The sequence below is a fragment of the Tachysurus fulvidraco genome, chromosome 20, assembly GCF_022655615.1.
Source record: "Tachysurus fulvidraco isolate hzauxx_2018 chromosome 20, HZAU_PFXX_2.0, whole genome shotgun sequence".
In the NCBI taxonomy this organism is placed as follows: domain Eukaryota; kingdom Metazoa; phylum Chordata; class Actinopteri; order Siluriformes; family Bagridae; genus Tachysurus; species Tachysurus fulvidraco.
Genome location: NC_062537.1, coordinates 8,511,750 through 8,523,193, shown reverse-complemented (window position 1 = coordinate 8,523,193; position 11,444 = coordinate 8,511,750). Strand labels below are relative to the sequence as shown.

The following is an 11,444-nucleotide window of genomic DNA, read 5'->3' as shown; positions in this document are numbered from 1 at the left end:
TTAATCAAATGCGTTTATTACATGTTTAAATTTTGAGCACGTGGGTGATCAGGTGATCACTACACCTTAATTGGATGTCTGATGTCTTAATGTCTGCACCCAACAATCACTGTTCAGTCTTCACTTCGTTCTAGAATAATCTGGAAATGATCACTGTCTTCGATAGGTAAAAATGTCATCTATTTTCCAAAAAAGAAAGGATTAAAAAGACAAATAGCAGAGGAAAGATGAGTTACTCGGTAAAATACAAAAGCTATCCGTGTTATTTTACTAAAGCTGATGGAGTGGATAAAAACACAGCTTCATCATCGTCATCATCATCGTCATCATCATCATCATCATCATCATCATCACCATCACTACCACTGATTTTAGGTGAGTTTTACTATGAACTTGATGCATGTGTATTGCTTTTTTGTGTTGAACAAACTCTATATGTGAAGGCAATGCAGTGTATTTGTACATTTAAGTTTTTCCATGTAGGTTTCTTGTGTCTTCTTGTGATTGTTTGAGGTTTTTTCTTTAAAAATTGATTTTATTTAAAGCAGAAATATCTACACTGTGATATACAGTAGAGAGGGAATGATCCACTGCTGATTTTGAACATTTGTCCACTGACAAAGAAATTATCAGTCTATACTGTTATTCAGTGGGAGACAGGATAACAATAACAACTAGAACGGTACATTTCCTGAAGAAAATGTGAATGGTGCGTGGCAAGTTCCCCTCATCGTGCTGAGTTTTTTGATATATGACATGTCCATGTTGTGCTAAGTTTTTGATTTTGCTTATTTTGGGGGCGGGGCTCCACGTGGCGTCACGTGACGTGACCAAAACACGCGTGAGGCAGTTCCCCTCATCGGGCTGAGTGCTTTGATATACGATATGATATAATAATAAGTATGCAGAATAACAATAATGATGCTTTGCAAGCACCGTTAATAATAAGTATGCACAATAACAATAATGATGCTTTGCAAGCACCATTAACAACAAAAAAATCTCACTGGTGAGTCTCTGTTCAATTCAACTCTTTTAAATTCTGACAAAGATGAGCAAAACATAGAGAACTGCCATGGACAGTGCTTTGGCAATGACAGAATGAGAGTGTGTGTGTGACGTGCGATGGGTTGGCACTCTGTTCAGGGTTTATCCTGCCTTGATGCCCGATGATGCCTGTGATAGGCACAGGCTCCCCGTGACGCGAGGTAGTTCGGATAATTCAATTCAATTCAAGTTTATTTGTATAGCGCTTTTTACAATAGACATTGTCTCAAAGCAGCTTTACAGAACATAAACATAGAGCAGAAGGTAAACATAAGGAATAATAAAAGAAATAACGAATAATAAAAGAACAAGAATTAACAGAATAAAAAATTCAAGATTTAAATATATATAGTTCACAATGTGTATGTATTTATCCCCCTATGAGCAAGTCTGAGGTGACTCAGGCAGCAGGCAGCAGTGGCAAGGAAAAACTCTCTTAAATTGGTAAAGGAAGAAACCTTGAGAGGAACCAAACTCAAGGGGGACCCATCCCCATCCAAGGGTGACACTGGGGGTGTGATTGTAATATACAGTCAAACAAATGTTGTATTGGTGTAAGGATCATGGACTTCAGATCTCCTTAGTATCACAGAGTCTAACTGGAGATGTCTCAGGATTCTTAGAGTCAGCCTCGGCTCAGTGGACATCCAAAGGCTACTTCCCACAGAGAACGTTGGGAGCTGGTACGATGTCTGGATGCCTCGGGATAGGTACAAAGAGAGAAGCAGTGGAGAGGGATTAGCATATCTGCTGTTCATAAAAATGTGCAGGTCTGATGTACTGGTGCATGATATGATATTATAGCATGTATTATGTATATGCCTGACTAAAGAGATGAGTTTTTAATCTACATTTAAACTGGGAAAGTGTGTCTGAGCCCCGAACACTATCAGGAAGACTATTCCAAAGTTTGGGAGCTAAATGAGAAAACGCTCTACCACCTTTAGTAGACTTCGATATTCTGGGAACTACCAAAAGTCATGAGTTTTGTGATCTCAGAGAGCGTGAAGGATTGTAACGTGTTAGAAGACTAGTTAGATACATGGGAGCTAAACCATTAAGAGCCTTGTACATAAGTAGCAGCAGTTTGTAATCAATTCTAAACTTAACAGGTAGCCAGTGTAGAGATGATAAAATTGGGGTTATATGGTCATACTTTCTTGTCCTAGTGAGAACTCTGGCAGCTGCATTTTGGACTAACTGTAGCCTATTTATTAAAGATGCAGGACAACCACCTAGTAATGCATTACAATAGTCCAGTCTAGAGGTCATGAATGCATGAACTAGCTTCTCAGCATCAGATACAGACAGGATGTTTCTCAGCTTGGCAATATTTCTAAGGTGGAAGAAGGCTGTTTTGGTAGTATGGGCGATATGATTTTTAAAAGATATAACACCGAGGTCTTTCACTGTCGAGCTACTAGTAACAGTACATCCCTCTAAATGGGAGTTAAGTTGTGAGAGTTTCTGTGCACTTGTTTTTGGACCTATAAGTAGTACTTCTGTCTTATCAGAGTTTAACAACAGAAAGTTGCAGCTCATCCAGTCTTTTATCTCTCTAAGGCATTGAGTTAATTTGGACGCTTTGGCTATTTCATCTGGTTTTGATGAGATATATAACTGTGTGTCATCAGCATAACAATGGAAACTAATCCCATGTCTTCTAATAATGTTCCCTAATGGAAGCATGTATATCGAGAAAAGCAGAGGTCCTAGAACTGATCCTTGAGGGACCCCATGATTAATTGGTAATAAACTGGAGGATTTACCATTTAATTCTACAAAATGGTATCGGTCTGACAGGTAGGATCTAAACCAACATAAAGCCTGTCCGTGAATACCTGTGTATGCGATCTAGAAGAATGTTGTGGTCTATAGTGTCGAATGCAGCACTAAGGTCTTGTAGAACTTATAAGGACATACAGTCTTGGTCCGAGGCTAAGAACAAGTCATTTGTAACTTTAACAAGTGCAGTTTCTGTGCTATGATGGGGCCTGAAACCTGACTGAATCTCAAGGTCTCAACATCTTCAAGGATGTTGCTCTCCTGTAAGAAGGAGCTCAGTTGAACAGACACAACCTTTTCAAGTATTTTAGACATAAACGGAAGGTGTGAGATAGGTCTGTAATTTGATAGTTCATTTGGGTCTAAGTTAGGTTTTTTGATGAGTGGCCTAATAACTGCCAACTTGAAAGACTTCGGGACGTAACCTAAAGATAACGAGGAGTTAATGATATTAAGAACTGGTTGCTAGAGCAAGATACATTAAGGATTTTTTCGAGTGCATGTGCGATAGTGTAACATTAAGGACAAGCACTTCAAAAGAACTAAATCTATGCTGTGTTCTCCTGGTAACAGTAAGGAAATCACTAAATATTGTGGCGACACCACCTCCACGACCAGTCAGACGAGGCTCGTGTTTATAGATATATCCTGATGGTGTAGACACGTTTAGACTGATATATTCATTTGGTTTAATCCAAGTTTCGGTAAGGCATAGTGCAGTAAGGCTATAAGTGGTATAAAATGAGTGAGCGAGTGTGAGTAACATGTCTGGTGCTTATAAAGGTGTGCAATCTTGCATATGTGAAGTCAACTCATTAGCTGAATGGGTTCCCTGTGCATCACATACTCAGTTGGGCCCTTGTCTTGATTGAACTGATGTGTTTAACTTTTTCTCACAATCCACCTAGAGGTAGCAGATTGTTATATCTATCCTAAAAGAAAATAAGAAGGAACATGTCCAATCTCTGAAGTCTTTGTCAAACACAAGGTGGAGCTCACATGCACAAGCAACCAGCATACTTTGTGTGAAATATGACATTTTACAGTTTTTCAGTCCCTTCGAACAATAGCAGATGATAATCAAAACCTGACCACTCATACTGTAATGAGGCTACGTGTCTCTATGCAGATGGAGAAGCTTAAAAACTTAAAAAGTTTGCCCTTGACTTGTCTAATGCTCTGTGATCAGTTTGAGTCAACAGCCAAGAACATGTTATGTGTATCACTGACCTACAAAAGTGATATTTAAAGAAAGAGACCAGATGAGTCAAAAGTTTCAGGTTTGTGTTTAATGTCATAATTGACAAACTTGTGGCTGAGCTTTATTATCTTCTCCTCATGTGCTCTGATTACTTGTCCTATTTATACCTGTTTCCTTGTGGGTGTTGTTTTTGAGTCCTTTCATCTTTTGTTTCCTGATCCTGTGTTTGAATTTTTCTTTTGTTCTGTTATTTTAAATAAATCCCACTGTTCTGTTGCTATCTATGCATTTGTGACTGATTTATTCCCGAGGAGGCACCCGTTTATGACATTTATGCCGTTTAGCGAGGCGAAGGAGACACTTTGTGACATTTTGTGAGTCATTGCTTACTCCAGTATAATGAAACATTTTACTGAGGTAGACCAAGGGGCACTGATCTTCATGTAGTCCTGTGGCTTATTCCATTTAAACACAGACAGATCACTATGGCGTTAACTACAGTACATAGTGAAGAATGAAAAGGTTACGGCAGATGAGGTATAAGTTAAATTAATTAAGTTAAATTAGCATTGATTCCTGTAACTAAAACATAAACAGATTACACAGCAAGTCAAATCCATATTTTTACTGCTGGTTAATTTATTAGCAAACTATGTAACATTAGTCATGCTGTCAAGTCTACAACTTCTAACTCCCACCGGGCACCATGGCCTACAAATACGACTGCATCAGACTCCACGTCTCATAACACTCACGCAATTCCCTGCTCAGTCACTGTCTCGCTGATCACACACAGCTGTTTCCAATCACCATGCACTCTCAGTCAGTTTAAAAGAACTTTCAGTTAATTCATAACAAAGTATACGTTCGATTGAACTTTGTCGTGATATTACCAGGCCTTACAGTCTGTGTTTACTGCTCAGTTTTAACTTCACCTCATGTTAGTGGATTTTGTATTTTGTCTAGGGTTGCCACCCGTCCCGTGAAATACGGAATCGTCCCATATTTACAGGTAAAATGACTGTAATGATTTGTCCCGTATTTTACATAGGTCATTATTATACAGCATCCCATGCAAATAACCACACCCGCATTGTGTGGAGATGTGTCCTATTCTGCCCCTGATTGGGTAATACTCGTTGCCACCGTTGGTTTGATTGCTTTGTTTTAGGGTTACGTGCCGTGAATCACAGCCAATCAGAGTCAGAGGAGGGCGGGACGCCACCTCGCCGTTTTTTTTGACAGAGTCAGAGTGACAGAAAATCCATATGAAACGATGGCATCTCCAGATACCCCCCCCACGTCCAGCTCTGAAAGTTTCAGAGCTGAAACGAAAGTGGATGCAGAAGTACAGACGTGAGTGGGAGGAATCGAATAATTGGCTGGAAAGGGTTAGCAGTGGAAAGGATCTTTTCTAGAATGGCCAACAAATGGAGTGACAGCAGGAACAGTTGCTCTGTGGAGCTCATTACGAGTGAGCTCTTTATCACTTTTAACTTTGAGCAGTCCTGTTCAGAGTTTTAATGTAGCTGTTTGAAAGACAAACAGCTTCTCAGTGCTGCACGGACTGACAAGAAGTACACTTATAAAAGAAAGTAGGCCTGACATGCTCCAATACTGCACACTACTACTTCTGGTCCGCTGATATTCACTGATACACTGATATACATCCATGGATGTTATTATCTTTTAATATTTTTAGGAATACATGTTTTAAGTTATGATATACCACCACTGGCATGCCATCGGGACTGTGGTCATCGTGGCCCTGAGGGGTGTGGCCCCCGCTGTGGCAGGCATCCCTTATTTTTCTGTATTGAAGCTGGCAACCCTAGTTTTGTCTCATCACCTTGATACTGCCTTTTGTTGACACTGACTTTGCTAGATGTTGTAGAATTGTTTGTGCTCTCTATCTAGCTTATAATATATAATTAACAGTTTTAGATAAAATAAGTAACTTTTCACATGAGAAGGTGATCTACAGAAACTTGCTGTCAGGAACTACTGGGACAGTTCCCTTTCAGACCACTAGAGGGTACTGACAGGCATTTCATCATATCTGGCTTTTCTGTTTATTCCCCACACCATTCCTATTGTTCTGCTTTCCTGCCATGTCACGTGTTCCCCATTTACCCTAATGTTTTGCCCTATACACTAGTCCCTTTGCATCTGTCTGTCAATTGTTGTTGTTGTTGCTGTGTTTACTCGGTACAGTCAGATGTGTTTCCAGGCTCCCATGTTATTAAGTTTTTTTTTGTTTTTTTACTCATGGTGTGTATGTGTGTTCTGTGTAAGTCTCTTTTTTTTACTTTTGTGAATTTAAAGTTGTGCTTTTACTTGATCCTACATTTGGGTCTGATTCTCTGCACATGGTTGATCAACATTACTGCAGATATCTGGGTTTGATCCACACATCAGGCAGTGTCTCCTAACCATTACTTACTTTCAGTTACATAGATTTTGCTGGAGGTTATGGTGGCCATTTGATAACTTCAAGATAGACTTCATGATAAAACTGGAATCAATTTCCTTGTCATTTATAATCATACTGTCCCGTATCACCCAGATGAGTATAGCTTTTCAGTCTGGATCATCTCAAGGTTTCTTCCTCATGTCGATTTTCATTGCCATGATCACATCTAGTTTCCTTATTAGGCATAAATTAATGATACATTTTAAATTTATATACTGAATTTTTATATTTCTGTAAAACTACTTTGTGTTCATGTCCATAATTAAATGTTCTATACAAATACAATTTAAATTTAAATACATTTTTAAATTTTCAACAAGATATATTTAATTTCTCTCAAGTACATTTTCACCTCTGAAAGCCACCCAACTATGAACAGAAAGTAAGCCAAGCTGTGTCTCCATGTCACCGTGGTCAAAAGATTTAATTATTTTAAGTGCGATATGATCCATTCTTTTATATACTGTATAAATATACTTAGCCCTTCTGCCTCAAATAATTTCACCTGAGGCTAACCTTAATGATTGTAAATCAAGACAGTGCATCTGTGTGTGATCCATGCAGGATCTTGATGTGTTCCAGGCAGTATATTTCTTCCAGGAACAAGCACGATCACATGATGTAGTGATTTAATCTTGCCATGCTCTCTCTTTCGGTGTTCTCTCTTTCTCCGTGTCTTCCGCCTATACACTTGTGTTCTAAAATCTGCATGCTATCACGAACATCAAATGCTTTTATTTCATCCATTACACAAACTCACAGTCTTATACTCCCATGTTCCCCTGTATACAGTACCTCCCCACTGTGCAAGGCCTGAGAAAGGGAATGAAGGGTCTGGGAAAGTAGCACCAGATAGAATCTATCTGCTTTGAGTTTGCTCAAACAAACAAGCAAATAACCGCAAACAGCGTGCATGTTGTGTGATGCTTATACTGTTATAACAGGAATTAAAAATGCCATTATACCATTCTGACAGTGAAAAGTCATGATCATATCAAAAGCAGTTTTGGGTCTTTTTTCACTTCATGTGTTTTCTCTCATCCGATAGCTACTGTACCTGATTTCTTAAAACTGTTCCATCTACATTAGGCCACATACTGTAAATGCGTCTTGGCGAATCGGATATCAATCCGATCTTTCTACTCCCGCCCAATATGCAAATATATTTGACCTCATTTCCGGGGTAATTGAAATGGAACACGCATTGGTGTATGTGGTTACTACAAAAAACAGCATTTACTGTTTGCTGCATTTTCGTGATGCACGACTCGCGAGTCACCCGCGAGTGGCGTACTTCCGTTTAGGAGGAGTATACTGTAGCGCTGATGTATGTGGCTTGACCAACCACATGCATTTACACCTGTCCAGTTTCATCCGAAATGCGTCCCAGACCACCTCCTGAAGTGGTTTGAACGATCGGATTTATATCCGTCTCGAAAACGTTTCGGAGGGCATTTAGACCTGGTCTTTTTACGATCAGATAGCTATCCGATCACAGAAAACGCATGAAGTGACCAGGTGTAAAAACCTCCTGTGTGTGATCCATGCAAGATCGTGATGTGTTCCAGGCAGTATTTTCTTCCAGGAACAAGCACGATCACATGATGTAGTGATTTAATCTTGCCTATAATATGGCTCCAGATTTAAAAGTGACCAAACTAAGATTAAATTATATTGCATAATTGTACATAATGTTACTGTCTAGTATTAGTAAACATTTTGAGGTAACCAAATAAATGTATATATGTTCAAAGCGTAAGCTGAAAGTGCCCCCTTCTGTTCATAATCCTGTTAAACGCTCCCTGTTCTATGCTCTCTCTCTTTCTCTCTTTCTCCGTGTCTTCCGCCTATACTCTTGTGTTGTAAAATCTGCATGCTATCAAGAACATCAAATGCTTTTATTTCATCCATTACACAAACAGTCTTATACTCCCATGTTCCCCTGTATACAGTACCTCCCCACTGTGCAAGGCCTGAGAAAGGAAATGTATGGTGGAAATGAAGGGTCTGGGATAGTAGCACCAGATAGAATCTACAGTATCTGCTTTGAGTTTGCTCAAACAAAGAAGCAAATAACTGCAAACAGCGTGCATGTTGTGTGATGCTTATACGGTTATAACAGGAATTAAAAATGCCGTTATACCATTCTGACAGTGAAAAGTCATTATCATATCAAAAGCAGTTTTTAAAAACAAGTTTTGTACATTGGATTACAAATTGCTTGACTTAGTTGTTTCTTTAAAATGTCTTTAGATGGCAGAGTCGGTTATTTTCAGATTCAATGAAAACTCCATTTTGGGGCGCCAACCTTTAATTGACACAGTTGATAAAATAAGATTGATTTGATTAGAGAGCTTTGTAATTCCATGCAAGCATTTATATAGAGTAAAATGAAATGGCCTTATTCAAAGCATTGATGCCACTTTACTGAGTGACAATATTGAAACAATATGTAGAGCAACATGCACAACAATGTACAACAGGCAATAAATCTTAAGGTGTGTGTCAAGTTCCTTGTAATTTATTTTGACTGATTGAGATTAAAAAACAGGGCTTGAAATGCATTTAAGGCCATTAGTTGAAAGCAATGTTACTTGCTTATACTGATATGGTATGATATGGTATGCTACACACTGCTCAAACTTCAACAGTTCAACACTGGACTACACACACACTGCATTCATACTGCATCTATACACAATGGACTATACACACACTGCATTTATTTTAGTATAACAATCTATCTGACAATAAGCTATCGGTACCACAGGACATTTCTGTATCTGTACAGTCTATTGCACCTTACATGTTACATATATACAATACAGACCACAAGTTTAAACACACCTTCTGATTCAAAGAGTTTTCTTTATTTTCATGACTATGAAAATTGTAGATTCACACTGAAGGCATCAAAACTATGAATTAACACATGTGGAATTATATACATAACAAAAAAGTGTGAAAAAAAAGACCCCAAACACACCTCCAGGCTGTGTAAGGGCTATTTGACCATGAAGGAGAGTGATGGGGTGCTGCGCCAGATGACCTGGCCTCCACAGTCACCGGACCTGAACCCAATCGAGATGGTTTGGGGTGAGCTGGACCGCAGAGTGAAGGCAAAAGGGCCAACAAGTGCTAAGAATCTCTGGGAACTCCTTCAAGACTGTTGGAAGACCATTTCAGGTGACGACCTCTTGAAGCTCATCAAGAGAATGCCAAGAGTGTGCAAAGCAGTAATCAAAGCAAAAGGTGGCTACTTTGAAGAGCCTAGAATATGACATATTTTCAGTTGTTTCACACTTTTTTGTTATGAACTAAATGTTCTCTTTGAATGAGAAGGTGTGTCCAAACTTTTGGTCTGTACTGTATATATTACATGTATATAATATTTATACTTATATATATTATTTATATTTATACTTGTACATACTTATATATATGTGTGTAGTGCATTGTAAATGTCTAGTAGTATACTGTGTGTACTGACTTTGTATGAGCACATTGCATCTTTTCCACATTTGCACATTTCAACTGGTACTATGCATTTTGCAAATTTTTTTAACCTGTTTGTAAATTGTTCTAATTTCTGTTTCTTAACTACTGTATGTAAATGGTTCTGCAATTCCTGGAGCTCGCTCCCAAGAATTTCACTCACAATGGCACATTGACAAAAGACAGTGCAAACAAACAATACAAGACAATACACAAAAGCTGCACTGACCAGTGTAAATAATGTGTGTTCTATATGGCATGTGCAGAAATACTGGAATTGTAATGTATTGTGCAAAACAGCAATTGACTGAAATGTGTATTTTAGTGCTGCACGATTAATCATATCGCAATCGCAATCACGACATCAAGCCTGTGCGATTATATGATGCAAAATGCTGCGATTTTATGAAATAAATAAATGCATGTGTGGATATGACAACCCATTCTCTCTGAAAGCTGTTTGCCTATTTCATACAATACACCGCTATCTGCTAATTATAAAAAAAAAGACCAGTGAGTTTCAGTTTAGGCAGTGGCACATGTGGCGCGTATGGTCATGTTGTGACTTTTTCCGGTGTGCAGTGCGGAACGGGTGAAGATGGATGCCGAGCAGACGGACACTGAACTGGTGGCCAGAAAACATGCTACCTCTGTTATATGTAGTGTTAATTTTGTCAGACGAGATGAAATATGTTCGTCAACAACCTTTTCATGACTAAGACGAGACGATGACAAGACTGCACCACTGTCCAAAAACGCTGACTAAGACTAAATTAACATGCACTATTGTTGACGAAAAAAGATGAGACGAAAATGTTTTGTATAAAATAAAAACTAAGATAAAATCTCTCTTCATTTTTGTCTACAATTGTCTCTGTTTTTTCATCAGCTGTTACACCTTTAAAGTAAAATATTAGAACGCTTTTTTTGCTTATTGCTTATAGCTTATGTCCCGATGACCCGTCTTTGCATTACGATTAAAAGCAGTATCAATAAAGTAAAAAATGTGATGTGCAGTCAAGTTCGAGTGTATGCACTGTTTAAACGAGTGTTCTCAACTTCTCACGGATACTTTTGTGATTTGTGGAGTTTTGACAAGGTTTGTAGCCTTGATATTGTTTCTTATTCAAAAGTGGTGACAGAAAAAACTCTTTACCCCCAACCTGAAACCTCTTCCCATGCCCCTGTCAGAATCACATCATAATCAAAAGTAATAATTAGGCTTAAAAGCAAATGTATATGTAAGGGAATCAAATTTAATAATTACATGTAATATTGCTCCAAACGACAAACAACGGCCGATAAACTGGAAGTCAATCATTTCCTATGGAGAGTCGCAAAGGCGCTGCGTGAGGTGCCGACCATCCGTGGATCCGTAATTTTTGGATCCGTTTTGAGCATTGGATCCGTTAAAAAATTTTAACTTGTGCAACTACACCGCAT

General features: G+C 38.6%; 1 long non-coding RNA gene across 1 annotated transcript in view; it reads left to right on the top strand.

The window, feature by feature from the left end:
- The first annotated feature begins 37 nt into the window (after positions 1–37).
- Positions 38–11,444, top strand: part of LOC113638318 — a 34,638-nt gene continuing 23,231 nt past the window's right edge. Inside the window, exon 1 of the long non-coding RNA XR_007138738.1 lies at positions 38–375. This is a non-coding gene — a long non-coding RNA (uncharacterized LOC113638318). The remainder of the gene's footprint in view (positions 376–11,444) is intronic.